General features: G+C 47.5%; 1 pseudogene; it reads right to left on the bottom strand.

The window, feature by feature from the left end:
• Nucleotides 1–14,015: 14,015 nt before the first annotated feature.
• Nucleotides 14,016–16,814, bottom strand: part of LOC144129780 (uncharacterized) — a 43,981-nt pseudogene continuing 41,182 nt past the window's right edge.

Below are 16,814 nucleotides of genomic sequence, written 5' to 3' on the forward strand. Positions count from 1 at the left end.
TTTATCAGAAAAGCAGCGTTGTCGCCTGCTGCCTTGTGAGCGAAAAATCTCTGGCAGGTGGTCTCCAGAGAGCAATCTAGGAGGCAGGTGCGCTTCCTAGGTCACCTGACCTTGTGGCGTCATCACAACCTGCCCACAGTGGCAGGTGGGAGTTGAATTAATGATTGGTCGCTCGGGAAGAGCAAGCTGGGCCGCACAAGGCCCACCGCTGGGCGCAGCTGCCGTCGCAAGGCAGAAGTGCATCGGTTAACCGCTGCACCACTGCGCCAGGAGGGGTAGGAGGACTCTCAGGGATCTATGAAATTAAAGTCGAGAATGACATTATGCATATATGAGAAAAAACGTATTACGTTGTCGCGTCATAACCATTAGGCAGAGCTTATGTGTCCATACCAAATTATTTTGTTTTCACTAAACGTTTTATGTTTTAAACTAAACTAGCACTTGGATAGCGTTAATTCTTCAATAGTGGAACACGACGGCATATTGCAGCACTGCCAGGGAGTCCACGGAGCGCCATCGCCCGTTGGGTGCGATGCCTTGCCCGTTGGACAGATCACTCGGAATCTCCAGGGGGCCTCTCAAAACAGCCCATCCGCCGCCCAAGGAGACCAATAACGGGCTGCAGTGACGCTGCTCCCGGAATTAGTCGTTGTGCGTCTGCGCTGGGATTGTGATGTTAGAGGAAAGGAAATACACAGTAACTGTCTCATACAACCACTCTACGATTTTTTAACGCAGCCCCCAAATTTAGGTCGCCGCTAGAAATCCCTGCCATGAACTGAGCTGTAACTTAACTACTAAGTTTATGCTGCACGAAACGATGAACCGTATGACACCATCCGGAACATTCTGCGGCAAACGGTTGGCATGATACGATTTTTTTTTAACGCAGTCCACTGATTATTTCCGACACGCGGTGTCTACTACGGCGACGGCTTTTCCGCCTAACGAGCTGTATACGCTGTCGCGTAAAAACGTTTAGAGCACTGCAGCGACCCGCACTGAAGAAATGCGAAAGCATGTGCTGCTGCAATAGGGGGAGAGCACCATTCAGCACATACGCAATGAACGTGGGCACTAGTTCGCGGCAAAGAAACGACTTATGGGGCCCGGAAGGCGCTTCTTGTATACTGTATGCAACCAGGTGACCGGCTATGTCGTCCATCGAACCATCTAGAATTCTGTGGTGTGAATTCAAAATTTCGCCAATCACTGCTACTAGTGTTTTGTCACGTAGCGTTTTTCTTTAGTTTAACTCATGTAACCTTTCTCACAAGTCCTTTCTGCAAGTCATATTGTGACGTGACTTCGGTATGACGTCATAACTTTGTCACGGGACTTTGGGTCGCGTCATCGACGTGTCACGTGAGTTGGGAGTTTTTGCGTCATCTTGTTACGTAATTTGGTATGACATAATAAACTTGTCACGTGACCTCAATTTCTGCAAGTAATTTTATCAAGTGACTTGGGTAGGACGTCATCACGTATCATCATCATCACTTCCATCATCGTTATTCTAAATCTTTTTTTCCTGTATTCATTTTTGTTAATTGCTATTAAAAATAAACAGCTAGCATTCACTAATTAACGTAATGACATCAATATACAGCACGACATAATACGCCACTCATTAGTTATTTACTCAATTAAATTACACTCGCACGCATTTACACATTCAAGTTGTGATGTCATAGAGCGGACATATTTTGCCTAGAGATTTTGTGGACAATTTTGCTGAGACGTTTTACGGAAATGACATTGACTGAGCCATCTGATGTTTTCGCATTAATATATGATATTCGTTGTTCCGCAACAGAATTTAGTGCGCTTTCTATTCTGTTTTGCACCAATCATAACATCCGGAAAAATCTCATTGTACGCGGAAGTGCCATGAACGATCCAATAAGTGGTAGATTTTCAACGCTCCGTTTAATGAGCCAGATTTGAAAAAGGAAAGGAACGGAACGAAAAAGGCCGCATCCTTATTTTGAAACTTGCCGCTTGCAAAGCGAGAGTAACAAGCATTATAATGAAACCACATTTTCCTACTTCATCAACCCGTGCTTTATTCACAGCATTCAAATACCAGTGCAATCGATTTCGACGAGGTGTTTATATGTGCGCTATGATACAAATTATAAAGCTCTAGATTAGATTCTTTTCAAGGCTAATAATATATCTTGTCACCAAAAAAGCCTACTTGCCCACCAAACGCATCTGTGTCTCCTAACTATAATGTCTGCGCTGATGATAAACTTTCTTTTGTGAATTATTTCCTCCGTTTGCAACACCAGCAGCCACCGGTACTGCACCGACACAAAAATCAAAAACACTTCCGAGACCATGCCGAAGCGAGAAAGACGATCCCGCAGGTGTTACATGGTAGCGCTTTTCATTAGAAGCCTCGTACGGACAGCAGCGTCTGTGGCACAGAGAGGAACGTGTTTCAGGCAGCTTATTTATTCTCTAAATTAATCTGCCCGGCGCGGTCAGCTGTCCGTGCATCAACAAACTAGCTGTGGACAAATACCGAGTAAATGCGCCCCCATTTATTCTCTTACAGGCAAGTTCCGCAGATAAAGCTTTCGTGTTTTCCTCAGCAGCGCTCTTCGCTGTGCTAGCCATTACAACCTCCTTTACTTCTTTGTACAGTGTCTCAAGTCCCTCGAGAGGGCCGTAAATTGCGTGACAGGCTTACCTCTAGTTCGCTGAGAAAGAGCCATGGCTAAGCGAAGTGCGGGCTTTACTAACTGCTTTCCTCTTTTCTTCGTTGTTTACTTGAAAGCTCTGTCTCTCTTAGTTGGCGCCAAAGGTAAAAGCCGTACCGATGCTTTTGCTGGTGCCTGAGGCAGCGCCGCATATCCATTTCTTTTTTCATACGCGACGTGCGTGGGTGCCCTCGAATGCGACATAAGCTTCAATGCCAAGTTTGTTGCCGGGATTCATCGGAACTCGATTTCTTGATACGCGCTGCATCTCGCCTTGGCGATTTTCTCTGAAACGTGACGAAAACTTTGCATGGAAGCTACGAGAATTATCGAAGCAATGACTGCTTATAAAGGCTTTTCAGCGGTTTCCCTTTCAGGTGCTCTTGCGGCCAGTGTTTAATTCGCATGGCGTAAACACGAATGATGATAGTGAATTATTTATGGCGCAAGGGCATCTGCGGCCAAAGAGCTCCATGGCTTAAGGTATTTTGGTTTGCTCAAGGCGGGGTCAGAGACTCATTTTCGAAGCATTCCATCTTGATTAAGCCGAGCACTAGGCCAGTGAAGCTTGTACCCATTGCATCACCGGTAGGTACCCGGCGGCACCTGGGATGAAACCCCGCGCCACCCGCATGCGAGGTGGATTTTCAACCACTAAGCCACCGCTGCGGTACGTGAACAAGGAAAGCCCTCGGAGCACTCGTAATGCGCAGTTTTTTTTTATTTTAAAGGTTGGGCGAACACGCTATGTAATCGTGCTCAGCGACTGAAAACTTTTTTGGGGTGTACAGAACCGTTATGCCAGAAAGCAAACGAAAGAGAACATACAAAGGAACGCTTCTCATGAAGCTCCGCTGTATATTACGTGTAAAGGGTACAGCGATATTGGCACAAAATTTTCTCGTGCATTTCTAACTCAAAGTTAAGAAACACAAACTGGCTTCTGTAATTACGAAATGCTTGCGTGCATGTGTGCGCTTTTTAGTTTAGTTTACCTGCATATGCGGCTGTCGCAGCTTAGTTATGTCGCGTAATCTCGTGTTTAGCGGCTTAACGTCGCAGCTCTAAACTCGCGCTGCACAGGACTACGCGGTAGCCGCAGTGGAAGGCTACTACATAATCTGAATTCCGAAAGGACCTAGGCTCCAGAGAATACCGAAGATGTTAACATTCAGCCTGATACTTGTGTGTATACGTCCGTGCATCTGCGCATGTGAATCAAAAAAGATTCTACGTGGGCTAGATGGCCAGAATCTTATGGTTAAGCGGTGCGCTGAACAGGTTTTTACGCCCCAAGAAGGCACATACTTTAAGAGATCAGACTGCACGCACAGCGCACATGTGTATGCACATGCGTGTGTGCGCACGTCTGCGTTCCTACAAAGAAAAATAAAAGGCGTTCATCGCGCTCAAACAATTCAATTCAATTAAATTTTTTTATTTACCAGAATACTGGACGGTCTCCAGGGCTAAAAGTTGCTGCCTACAACTGACAACTCCAGTATATTGCAGCGGCGAGGAGATTACATAAGTTGCCGGGTTAATGGTTCTTATATGTTTTCGTGAATTTCTGTGTGCTCTTGTTTATTTATTTATCTAGACAATTTATAGCACAGTAAACTGAAAAGGAGTTCATGCATTTGCACATGTAACTTTCAAAAAGACACATGTAACTTTGAAAAGAAACATTAACATGGACATAACGCAACGTCTACCCTTTCAAATAGAAAAAAATTAAGGAAAAGGTTTTCTAACAGCAACACTAGTTTTTAAAAAGTCGCTTGTAGTTCGAAACAAAAATTTGAAAGTGAATCAAAGTTAGTAATGAATGCGTCTATAGACTGTTCCATTCTCTTGTTACTAGAAAGAAGAAAGAATCTTTCAGAGTGTCACTGTGATTGCATATTCGGTTAGCGTATAGGCCTGCTGGTTTCTTAATGCTCATTTTTTGTGAAAGGGCAATGTACTTTGATGAATCACTCCTAAAGGTGTTTTTAAGAAGATAATAGCGGAATTAAAGTCGCGCGCGATTTGCCCTTGTTGATAGTGTTTCAAGCCCGGAGATTACAGCTTGTTCTGTTGGTAAGCCGGCTTTTTTTGCATACGTTGTGGATAAACCTTTCAAGTTTTTCATGTCATGAAATATTAGTTACAGACTGCGAAACCAAACAGTATTAGCATATCCTAGCACTGATCTAACAAAGGTTTTTTAGGCTGAAAGTTCACCTCCTGCTGGCGCAAGACGAAGACGCCTTTTTAAGAAAAACAGCTTTCGTAATGCAGCTGAAGTGGCGTTGTCGATGTGTTTACCCCATCTAAGATAGAAGGTTAATGTAACGCCGAACTATTTATGTTCATTGACTAAGGCCAGTGGAGTTCCATGGGTTTAAAAAATGTGACTTTTTTTCATAGTTACTCTAATTGCTAAAGATTCACCTTGTTAACTGACATTTGCCAGACATTACAGGAGTCCGACAAGTTTTTGTAATGATCTGTTAAGCATTGCGTGATCTAGATGGCTTCTGATTTCTCTGTAAATTGTTTCTCTGTAATCCTCCGTAGCCGTATGGCTGTGCTTGGGTGGATGCCAATTTGTTCTCTTCTTAAAACTTTACTCCACCTTGAGGGTTTCCCCTAAACATTTCACCAAATTATACAATCGATCGGAAAGTTTGGTGTTGTAGGTAATGTCGGAGGTAATGTCATTAATAAATATGACCGCTGGTTCACGTCCAGCATAGCAACAAGTTTGTTTTCCGTTGCTCGTGCGCTATAAAAAGTCACCTCTACTCTCGACTCGTGATACCATCGCTCGAAGGACATAAAACGAAAAATTGAACGTCCAAGAGTTTGGTGCATTTTATTATGTTTGCCTTCGGATTGAAAAGTCGGCACATTGGCATTTTATCCTTCCTCAAGGGTTCCGGACAAAGTCCTTTGAAGAACGTTTTCGCTCACAGTACTGTGCACTTAAAACAACATGAGCGCACCCATGGTCTTTCTTCGAATAATTTCACTGCGGACAACTTCTTTCTTTTCGGTATAGACATCAATTTACATCGTAATCACTGATTTAATGTCTCGCGATCACGTTGTGATCATAGTTTTTTGCTGTAGGAACGCCGCCATTGGCTACAGAAGTCGTTCTGGAGCTATTGATAGCATCTGGAGGTGTTTCTATGTTGCTATAATTAATGCTTGCCCTCGAAGAGTAAACCACGATTCTAGCAGTCTTTCGTTCAGTACGGCCGGATGTCAAAATGAAGGTGCACGCAGAAACGGGCCAACGTAATGGAGGACACGTATGGTGATGAGAAGATAAGAGGAGCAGGCATAGGTGGTGCATCAATAGGTTATGTTTGCAGGGCATATTATATATGTCTTATGTTTTCATACTCCCATCCCCACTCTCTACACGCGCCTCACACACTTCCTTTGTATCCGCTCCATTTCGCGACCTGCAGGCAGGCAGTTAGAAACTGCCCACGCATCATCCTCTGGTGCTACCTGCCTTTCTCGCTGTGGCAAAGCTATAGGAGGGCCTGTTATGGACGGAGAACGCACACATGCCAAGAATGTTCAAGCGAATGGGAGTCATCAATCGACAGATGCTTCAAAGGGCCGTCAGCGTGGCTGCAGCGCCACGAATGCAGGTGGCGGCGTCAACGAGGGACCCCCTGTTGTTTACGGGGTGAAATGGTCATCCGCTGCCTGGGAGCATTTGTCGGGACCATGGTTCTCATTAGTTCACGGCGCCGGGCCCACCTGGGACGTAAAGACCACGTTTTCCCCTAAGTGTGGGCGGAGGCGGCGGCCAGCGCGGTGCTGCAAGTGAGTCACGGCAGACGCGGCTGTGTTTGATTAAGACATCGACGACGGAATGCTCGTGCTTCGGAGAAGACCTCCTTTTCCCCTATCTTCTCCTAAGTGTCTTCCCCTAAGTGGAACCATCTGCGCAAGTGTAGCAGCGGCCTTTCGTTCCCACAGAGCGCTGTGCAGTGCAGGTGACTGACCTTCGACGCCGATTGGGCCTCCATTCATGCTTTTCATCACTGCTGCAGGGACAGCACGCACCATAACTTGCCAGATGTGGAGAGAGTGCGTTGTTGAGGACGTCCTGGTAGGCGGATCCTAAAGGCTGGACACGTCATCGACATCATAGTGATTGGACGCATTTCTAATGAACTAAATTCCCCAACTAGGGACCTGGAGACCGGGGACTTTATTTAAGCAACAATCTCACATGTGATTAACCAGCTCACATTTCACTCTTTTGAGCTCTGTAAAAATATAAATAAACCCCTTTAAGTCTCTCCTTCACCTCGAAGCCCATCTCGTCTCTTCGTCACCCCGTAGCAGCAGACTCCCGATCCGGAACCCGTGGACCTCGGCCTGGCGAGAGATGGCCCAGGCAAACCAGGGACCCACAACTAAGCACTGGTGGCAGCGGTGGGAATGAAGGCCCAAATCTAACAACTGGTGGCAGCATTGAGATAGAAGCTCCATCCTTAACAACTGGTACCATAGCGGTGATATTAAAACGCCAACGCTAACAGCTGGTTGGCAGCGGTTGGATCGACCATGCGGCGTGGTGTTGCTTCTGCGGGTGATTGCTTGAGCTTTGCTTGAGATTCGCCAGGCTTCAAATATTTGCGTTAATACATTGAACAGCTGGAAATCCAAGGAAGGTGATCAGTGAGACGAGTGTGTATAGCTATCGTCTATAGTTGTTCAGCAAAGTCAAGGCTCAGAGCAGCAAACATGGATCTAATGAAGTTGCTAAAATTTGAGTTTCCCCCTTCTGGTGGTTATGAGAGGAAACACCTTGTTGACGATGAAATCGGGGTTTCTTGATGACCCGGTGGTTCTAACTCGCAAACATTCACATTACTCGAAGCAAGGAGAAGGTTAACTATTTATTTACGACATAAATAAAACAAGAAGAAACAAAGCAGGGAGAAAACTATTTACATGATTAAACCGCTGATCAGACGAATTCAGCCCTCGTTCAACCCGGATCGCTTGTTTTTAAACCCTCTGTCTCCGCCCTTAGCGCGGATAGCCACCAATAAGATTACAAGCGACTCACCTCTTCAATCAGTGGTCAGGGAAAGGAAAATAAGGTTTCCGCCAACTAATCACAGATTGGGGAAAGAGTGCTGATTAAACATTTGGGAAAGGAGAGGTTGCAATCAAATACACAAACAGCACAAACGCGACAACCCTCTCCCACGGCACCCACGGCACAGCAGTTACCTGGGGACCACTTTCCTAACATATGTTTTCTCTTTCGCACACGCGACAAACATATGCCGACGAGACGATCAGTAAAGTTGTTTACAGAACACACCAGAAGAGAAGAAGACAGCTACGGGACTAGTGGGTTTCCGGCCACTCGGCTCCTACCCAGCCGTATCTCGTGCATTCCCGAAGCCTCAGCAAACCCTTCTCAACGCACACATGTCGACACCTGTACATGGTTAGGCTTCTTAAGACGGGCTATGCCCGTGACCGCGCGGAGTAAACATGGACGTCAGCCGCAAGCAGGGGAGGCCGAGACGGGACGGGTCCCTTTGTTAGCGACTTCCAACCCAACTGGAGCGGCCTTCCTTGCGTACACCAGACCAACGAGTTCACGGAAAGGTCAGCGAACTCCACACTAAGGCAGATTTGATGTCATTGTGCGAAGAGTTGTGTGTAGACGTAGACGAGAAGAAGAAAACGTCTGACATTTGCACATTGCTTTTGGAAACCTCCGAGCAAGGAACAGTTAGCGATACGTGGGAACTCCTCAAAGGGGAGCGAAATAAACAGGAAGATGATCGAAAGAAAGAGCAAAATGAGGGGAAAAAACTGAGGAGAAACGGCTAGCGGCCGAGCAAGAGGAGCGGGAGCTCAGAAGGTTTCAGCTTGCGCAAGACCAAAAGAAACTGGCATATGAAAGCTCGAGACAGCACGACTTTAGAGAGAGCGCATCAGGCCGAATTGTTTCATATGGACAGAGAGATGCAGCCGTATAAGATTGGCGAGGGTCTTGGTCATTACCTCGTGAATTTCGAGAGGACGTGTGAGAAACTGGGTTACGCTAATTAGACATGGCCACAAAAGCTACTAATGGTGTTGCCCTGTGAGGCGGCCACTACAGTCGCGAGGCTTAATGCGAGAGATGCCGATGACCACGAGAACGTGAAAGCGAGTCTGCTGAGAAAGTTCCGATGTTCGGCGGAAGAATTCCGACAACGGTTCAGAGCTGTGCCTGCCTTCAGGTGGAGTGCAGTCCAGGCTCCATATTATTATCAACCTCCCTGTGCATGGATCGCTTAATGCGCGTTGACAGACTCCTTAATCAAGGAACAGGGAAGAGACCCTAGCTTGTCATATTTACCCTTCACACCCAAGGAGGGTATTGCTAGGCGTAAGGTGACATGGCACCACAAAGGCGGATTGCTGTATCGTAATTACAGGAATAAAAAGGGAAAGACGCTTGATCAGCTGGTCGTGCCTGCAAATTACCGCTCTGACCTTTTAGGCCTCTCTTTCGGAAACAGTTGGTCAGGGCACTTAGGTGTCAACAAAACGAAGGAAAAGCTGCTTGGGGAATACTACTGGCCGGGATGTTTCCGAGATGATGAACGCTACGTGCAGTCATGCGACCCATGTCAGCGCACGGCGAAACTATGAGGTAAATGGAAGGCCCCGCTAAAACTGGTTCCGCTTATCTCGGAGCCTTTTCGACGCCTGGTCATTGATTGACACCTTCGGACCACTACCCAGAACTAAGTCAGGCTATAAGTATGTGCTCACTATGATATGCCCTGCTGCCAAGTTCCCGGAGGCGGTGCCTCTAAAGCAGCTGAGCTTGGCAGAGATAGTGGACGGTCTCCTGCCAGTTTTCGCCCGGATTGGCTTTCCTGCAGAAACTCAGGCTTATCAGGGGACAGCACTCACGAGTGCACTCACAACCACGTTGTTACAGTGGCGTAGGGTGAAGCTGATCCATAGTTCTGTTTACCACCCTTAGTGGAACAGCGTCGACAAGTGGCACTCGGTGCTCGAAGGAGTGCTACGCGCTTCATGTTGTGAGCACAAAGACGATTGGGAAAGTTGCCTGCCGGCTGTTCACCCTGAGAAAAGTTCTGCACGAAGCAACGGGCTTTACACCTTCAGAACTAGTGTACAGAAAGGCTCTTCGTTCCCCGCTAAGGATGCTTAGATAGCTGTGGGAGAGGACCGGAGAGAGTCTGTCAGTAGTGGAGTATGTATTGCAGTTACTAAACCGTCTGAGCGCCATGCGAGAACTACTGGACCGGAATCTTAAAACGGCTCAGGACACTGCGAAAAAGTACTACGACAAGAATGCTAGACTGAGAACCTTCAAGGTGGGGGTCGTGTGCTTATTCTGAGATCCGCACGCAAGAATAAGATGAAAGTTCACTGGGATGGACCAGTGGGAGTTTTGGATCAGATTTCAGAAACCAACTAAAATTTGAAAATTCTAGGGAGATGGCAGCAGATGAAGATCTATCACTGTTATTTAATTAAGCCCTTTGTGGAAAGGAGGGGGGTTGTAAACATTGCAGTAAATATCCCCGAACAGCTACTAACCGAAAACAATGAGTAGAAAGGCAGCATGAAAGAAAAGGCTACCAGCAGCATAGAGGAAATCGTGTCCCGTTCCGCGAGCACCATGGATTTAGAACAAAGCAACTCCAAGAATGAGGCAACTGCGGTGCGAATTCCAGGAGTGTTTTAGCGGCCGGCCAGGGAAGACAAATCTCATAACGCATGAGACAGAGCTAACTTCGACCGATCCAGTAAAATCGAAACCCTACAGAGTTTTTGCAAGGCAGAAAGAAATATTTGAAGCGGAGATAAAGCACATGCTAGAACTTGAAGTGATAGAGCCAGCAGAGAGCGACTACACTTTTCCGCTGATACTTGTAGAGGCACCAGGCAAAGATCCGCGACCTTGAATGAACTGCAAGACGCTGAACACCATAACAAAGGACCAGTTGCACCCAATACCGAACATCGAAGACAGGATCGAGAGAGCTAGCGCGGCACAGTACATCTCCACCCTTGATCTAGTGAAAGGGTACTGGCAGGTCCCCCTCTCGGAAAGCGCGAGCCGGTACGCAGCATTTATTTCTTCCAAGGGGGTATTCAGACCTTTGGTGCTCAGTTTTGGGGTCAAGAATTCACATTTTAGCTTTTCAAAGCTAATAGACATCATCCTCAAGGACATGCAGGATTTTGCGTTGTCTTACCTTGACGATGTTGCCATTTTTTCTGACTCGTGGGAAGATTATATATATATATATATATATATATATATATATATATATTTGGTTTTGGAAATGGCGCAGTATCTGTCACATACATCTTTGGACACCTGAACCGCGCCGTAAGGGAAGGGATAAAGGAGGGAGTGAAAGAAGAAAGGAAGAATAGGTGCCGTAGTGGAGGGCTCCGGAATAATTTCGACCACCTGGGAATTTTTAACGTGCACTGACGTCGCACAACACACGGGCGCCTTAGCGTTTTTCCTCCATAAAAACGCAGCCACCGCGGTCGGGTTCGAACCCGGGAACTCCGGATCAGTAGTCGAGCGCCCTAACCACTGAGCCACCGCGGCGGGGTATGTTTTCCATCTCAGGAGGGTACTGACGAGTTTGAGGGACGCTGGGCTAACTATTAAGGCTGAAAAATGTAGTTTTAGCTGCTCACATGTCACCTATCTTGGTCATGTTGTCGGTAGAGGGACGAGGAGGACGTCAGACCTCAAGATAGCCCCTATTGCTGAGTTTCCGCAGACCCGAACTAAGACGGATGCACGTTCATTTCTCGGTCTTGTGGGATACTACTAAAGGTACATACCCACCTATTCACAGGTACCATGTCCTTTGACCGATGCGCTTCGCAAAGAAAAGTCGAATAGCATTATCTGGGACGCAGCAAAAGAAAATTAGTTCCAAAGCTTGAAAAGCGTGCTGGTATTGCGGCCCGAGTTACGCGCATCGGACTACACAAAGGAATTCGTGCTCCACTGTGACTCTAGCGACAGGGAGATGGGGGTCCTAACAAGCCAAGTCGGAGACGACAATTAAACCCCCCCCCCCCCCCCCCATCTATGCCAGCAGGAAGTTAACCGTAAGAGAAGAAGCCTACAGCGCTTCGGAAAAGGAATGCGCTTGTCTGGTTTGGGCCGCACAAAAGCTAGCCTGTTATGATTATGGGGCGAAATTTACTTTCGAGACAGATAATTGTCCACTAACATGGCTGCGTCAAATGTCTCCCAAGAATGGCCGCTTGCTACAATGGAGTCTAGCCCTCCAGCAATATAACTTTTCTTTGCGGGTACAAAAAGGGCAGATGCCATGGCAATGCCGACAGATTGAGCAGGTTATTCCCGTAACTGAGGTATCCGTTCTGTGGCAACTCGGTGCCTTTTCGTATCTTTTTTTTTAGGTATCAGTTTGGTTGTTTTTTTTTGCGCAGGGTCGTCACTCTAATTCTCGTTTTGCTTCCAAATTTGCTACCCTCTTCAAATCATGTGCGGCGAATCGGGCTTTGGCAGCCGATTTGGCAGACTTGGAAGCTGATCTTAGTAGCCGAGATTATTACTGTCAGCTTCAAAATTTTGTGTCAGCGTTTACGTTACAATGAAGTCGTATTGCATAACAGCCTGGTGGCTTTAGGGTGAATTTCGTGCACTGCCTGGGGAGTGCGCTATGTTGAGTGGTTGATTTCGACTAATGCCTCCGTTGTGCGAGGTTTAGAACTGTTGTGTGCTCGCAGAGAAGATCAATAAGGATCTCCCACGTACAACTCAAGCCATCTCTCCTCGGCCAGTGATTGTGACCACTGGACGAACGAGATTCTCCTGGCCGTGGAAGAGTTTTTACGGACGGAGAACGCCAACATGCCAAGAATGTTCAAGCGACTGGGAGTCATCAATCGACAGGTGCTTTAAAGGGCCATCGGCACGGCTGCGGCGCCACGAATGCAGGTGGCAGCGTCAACGAGAGACCCCCCATGTTTTTTACGGAGTGAAATGGTCGTCCGCTTCCTGAGAACATTTCTCGGGACCATGGTTCTCATTAGTTCACGGTGCCGGGCCCACCCGGGACCTAAAGACCTCGTTTTCCCCTACGTGTGGGCGGAGCCCGCGGCCAGCGCGGTGCGGCGAGTCACGGCAGACGCGGCAGTGTTTGATTAAGCCAACAACGCCGGGATGCTCGTGCTTCGGAAAAGACCTCTTCTTCCCCTTTCTTACCCTGTCTTCCCCTAAGTGGAGGCGACTGACCTTCGACGCCGATTGGGCCTCCATTCGGGCTTTTCATCACTGCTGCAGGGACAGCACGGACCATAACTTGCCAGAAGTGGCGAGAGTGTGTTGTTGGGGGCGTCCTGGTAGGCGGATCCTAAAGGCTGGACACGTCATCTACATCATAGTGATTGGACGCATTTCTATGAACTAAATTTCCCAACTAGGGACCTGGAGACAGGGGACCCTATTCAAGCAGCAATCTGGCATGTGATTAACCAGCTTCCGTTTCACTCTTTTGAGCTCTGTAAAAATGTAAATAAACCCCTTTAAGTCTCTTCTCCACCTCGAAGCCCATCTCGTCTCTTCGTCACCCCGTAGCAGCAGACTCCCGATCCGGAACCCGTGGACCTCGGCCTGGCGAGAGACGGCCCAGGCAAACCAGGGGCTCAAATCAAACAGGCCGATTGTGCGACGAAATGCCAGGTGGTTTGATGCCGGCACAGCTTGGTCCCCGCAGAGGGCGTCAAAACGTGTTCTCGGAATTCTCAGAGTTATTGTGCGGTGTGCGGAACTGCAGATTTAAAGCACGAGCAGAAAGTTCAGTGTTTCTCGTTCTATCATCTCGCGCTGGTCTAATTCGGTACTCGTTGTCGGCTGCACAGTAATGCAGCCTCTCACCAATCAAGCCACTGAGAAAATTCGCAGGTGAACGTGTTTATATGCGCTATTATTTCGGTGAAAACATAAAAACGACTTGCCGTGAATAAGTGTCGGAAGCAGGGATCTGCGCCTTCTAGAAAAGCCGGTAGGGTATGCACACTGGCATCCCAACACTTCAGGCTCTTTGAAAAGACATTTTACTTTTCAAGCGATCTGGTGCGGCTAACACTGCGATCCTGACGTCTCCACACGCAGAGATGCACAGGGCTACAACTTAAGCATGATCATCAGCTTGGTTCTCCAATACGATAAAGAAGAGCGGGTTGGCGGTGGAGGTGATGGAAAAACTTCTGTTTCAGGTTAGTTACAGCCATTCACGATGGGCGCAGACCGCAGTCCGAGACAACGACCGTAGACGTGATCCACCGCGCCAGCTTGATCAGAGGTAGCTGGTAGCCCGGGTCCGAGCCGTGCAGGACAGCCTCGCAGGAGTAGAATGAAGGGGTATTTGATTCACTGATGGGATCGCGGACTGCCAGTGCCGGATAGTGATAGAATGATAGAGTGCACGGCTTAAATCTTTGCACTACGCACAGCCTTCAAGGTATTGCGTAGCGAAGAGAAAATGTTTGTGAAAAATGTCAGGGCACGTGAGAGCGTCGAGCTGGTGCAAGCCAATGGCGCCGGCTCTATTGAGGGTTTTTTGGGGTCACGGACGTCTTCTTTTCTGTGTTTTGTAGTATCGGTTATGTTCGTGTAAGTGATCGGTTCTGAGGTTGGCGGCCTCGCAAGGGAGTCTTGTGCCTCCCCATCGTTTCTTTTTTTTTTTTTTTAGTCGGTAGTCCGGGCTAGGCCTGGTGCTTTAGCCTCTCCTTTCGCTGGTGCCCGGCAGGTCAGATCTTGGGAGAGCGCGTGTGCTTGCCCATTGCCATGAAGAAATGCATGGCCTGGGGATCAGACAATGCGATTAAGGGAAGAGTTGCTGGTGTGGCAATGCTGCAGAATGCGTCTTACCTTTGCGGATAGGATGCTCGATGCGTTTGCTCGGCATGCTGGCTGCGAACCGGTGATGACGGTTTCGATGGCGTGGGATTCACTGCGTATTTCTTTCTCCCCTTCAGCTGCGTACTTATGGAGCAGGTGTTGTATCGCGACTGGAACGGCAGCCTCTTCCGCAGTATTGCACGAGATCACGTCCGTGATGGAGCCGGTGATTTGAATTCTGCCTGTTTTTTTCCGTGGCCACGATGCTCATAGCGTCCGTACATGCATAACCCGTTATATACCGCCTCCGTATACAAGGCGTGAGGGTTCACGCCGAATTCCTTGGTGAGTACTTGGTTATAAGATGAATATTATGTTCGATCACATTCCATTTTATAGCTCGAACAAAGCAGCCTTCCTTTGTTAATTACAAGCATTCACGGAGAGGCTTGTGTTTTGCAGTGGGCGTAGTAAGGCCGATGATAATTATGACACCAAAAAAGTAAAACCCAGCTACCTATAATAGCAACGAAGATGTGATAGATCAGACACACGCCTCCGCATCGTTGAAAGAATTACCATTTCGACGTGCTGGTTTAAGTCGCGACCCCAATTTTGGAGCTGTGCTTATGGACTTTACGAAGGTAGCGAAGATAGCCGTTTCTCCACCCTCTCGATCATGCCCCAAAATTCTGGACAAAGGCATTTTTGAACGGGAGCCATTTCATGTCCGCGATTTTTTACATATTGTAAGATTTCACTATAACAATCAATATATCAGCAGATCACCCGTTGGGAGGCTTGGATTTTTTTGCGATTAACGGTTTTGCTGTCTTCAAAAGCGTTTCCTATTGCTCTTCTTGAGCAGTATTAACTGCTCGATGCGAGTGATAGAAACACTCTAAAAGAAAAATTTGGCTACACGTCCGAAGATAGGGCTATTACCTTGAATATTTCGATAAACATACCTTCTAATATTTCAATATCAGAAATTTCTGTCCAAGAATTTGGACACAAATCTCCGCGGCTCATTATCACGGCGGGACAGCCTTGATATAGCAATCGCATATGGAAACTACCACTGAAAAATGGCCCGTGAACAAAAAGAAGGTTGGCTCTTATCGTTCGCTTGAAATCTGGAGCTTTTCTACCTTTCCGCCCTGAACGTCTTCGGAAAAGGCGCTCCGCCGAACCAAGGACCGGTTTTTTTCCTCCTTTATTACGACCAATTAGTCCTGTTGCGGGGTTCGTGCTTCAGCTTCCCGAAATCATGTTCAGCATGTCACGTGTCGTGGCACTCCGTGGTCTCTCAGGCGATCTTACTGGCTTTGTCTCAGGATGGCGCAGTCTTACCTCTCGCAGACGGACATACTTTGACGACCTTCGCGTTTGTTCTTCTTGGAAAATACGTTCCCTTTCCATTTCCCCCCCAACGTTGGGACCTTTCGCATGCATGACCTGATCACAAACTGCGTCCGCGAGTTTTTGGTGCGTGAAGTGGGAATATTCCGCAGGCCTCCTCTGTTTCCTGTTACTAGTGACCGCCAGTACTACAAAATCTTGAGCCTGATTTTTGACTTGGTTTCGACTAGCCTTCACCCATTTCTTTCTTCTAGCCTAGAGCATTCCGCGTGCGTCGCCTCATGAAAACCAGTTTCGTCCAGTTCTGGATTCGCACTGTGGCAACCTTCCTCGAATTGAAAACTGGCAGTCTTTTTACCCTCGCAGCCGATTTCCAGCACTCCAGAATCGACTGACTGGATTTTGACATCGGACGACAGCATTAGCACATTTCCCTTGTTGTGCCTTCTGTAATTCTTTCTCAGTCAGTTTTCTTCACAATGACCTGCTCCGGCCCGTATCGTTCAACTTCCATTTGTGTTTTCTGTTTATTTAGGACTCGGAAGCGAAACGCGATCAATGTCGACGTCCTTCAGAGGCTCACATTGCCGCCGTACCATTTTCGCCCATCTGATGTCCTTTCTGCCACTTCCTTTATGGTGACACTGGTCTACACTCTTTTCTTTACAGCTGTCAAGACTTTCTCTCATTTTCATTTTGGAGTTCTCATCCTTGAGGTGACTTTTCATTTTCCATTCATTCTCGTTCAATGCGTGAACAAACTTCTCACTCACCGCGCTGTGACTTTCCAACACCGCTACCGTCTTTGTTTCTCTTACGGCATTTAT

This window comes from Amblyomma americanum, chromosome 4, assembly GCF_052857255.1.
Source record: "Amblyomma americanum isolate KBUSLIRL-KWMA chromosome 4, ASM5285725v1, whole genome shotgun sequence".
Classification (NCBI taxonomy): domain Eukaryota; kingdom Metazoa; phylum Arthropoda; class Arachnida; order Ixodida; family Ixodidae; genus Amblyomma; species Amblyomma americanum.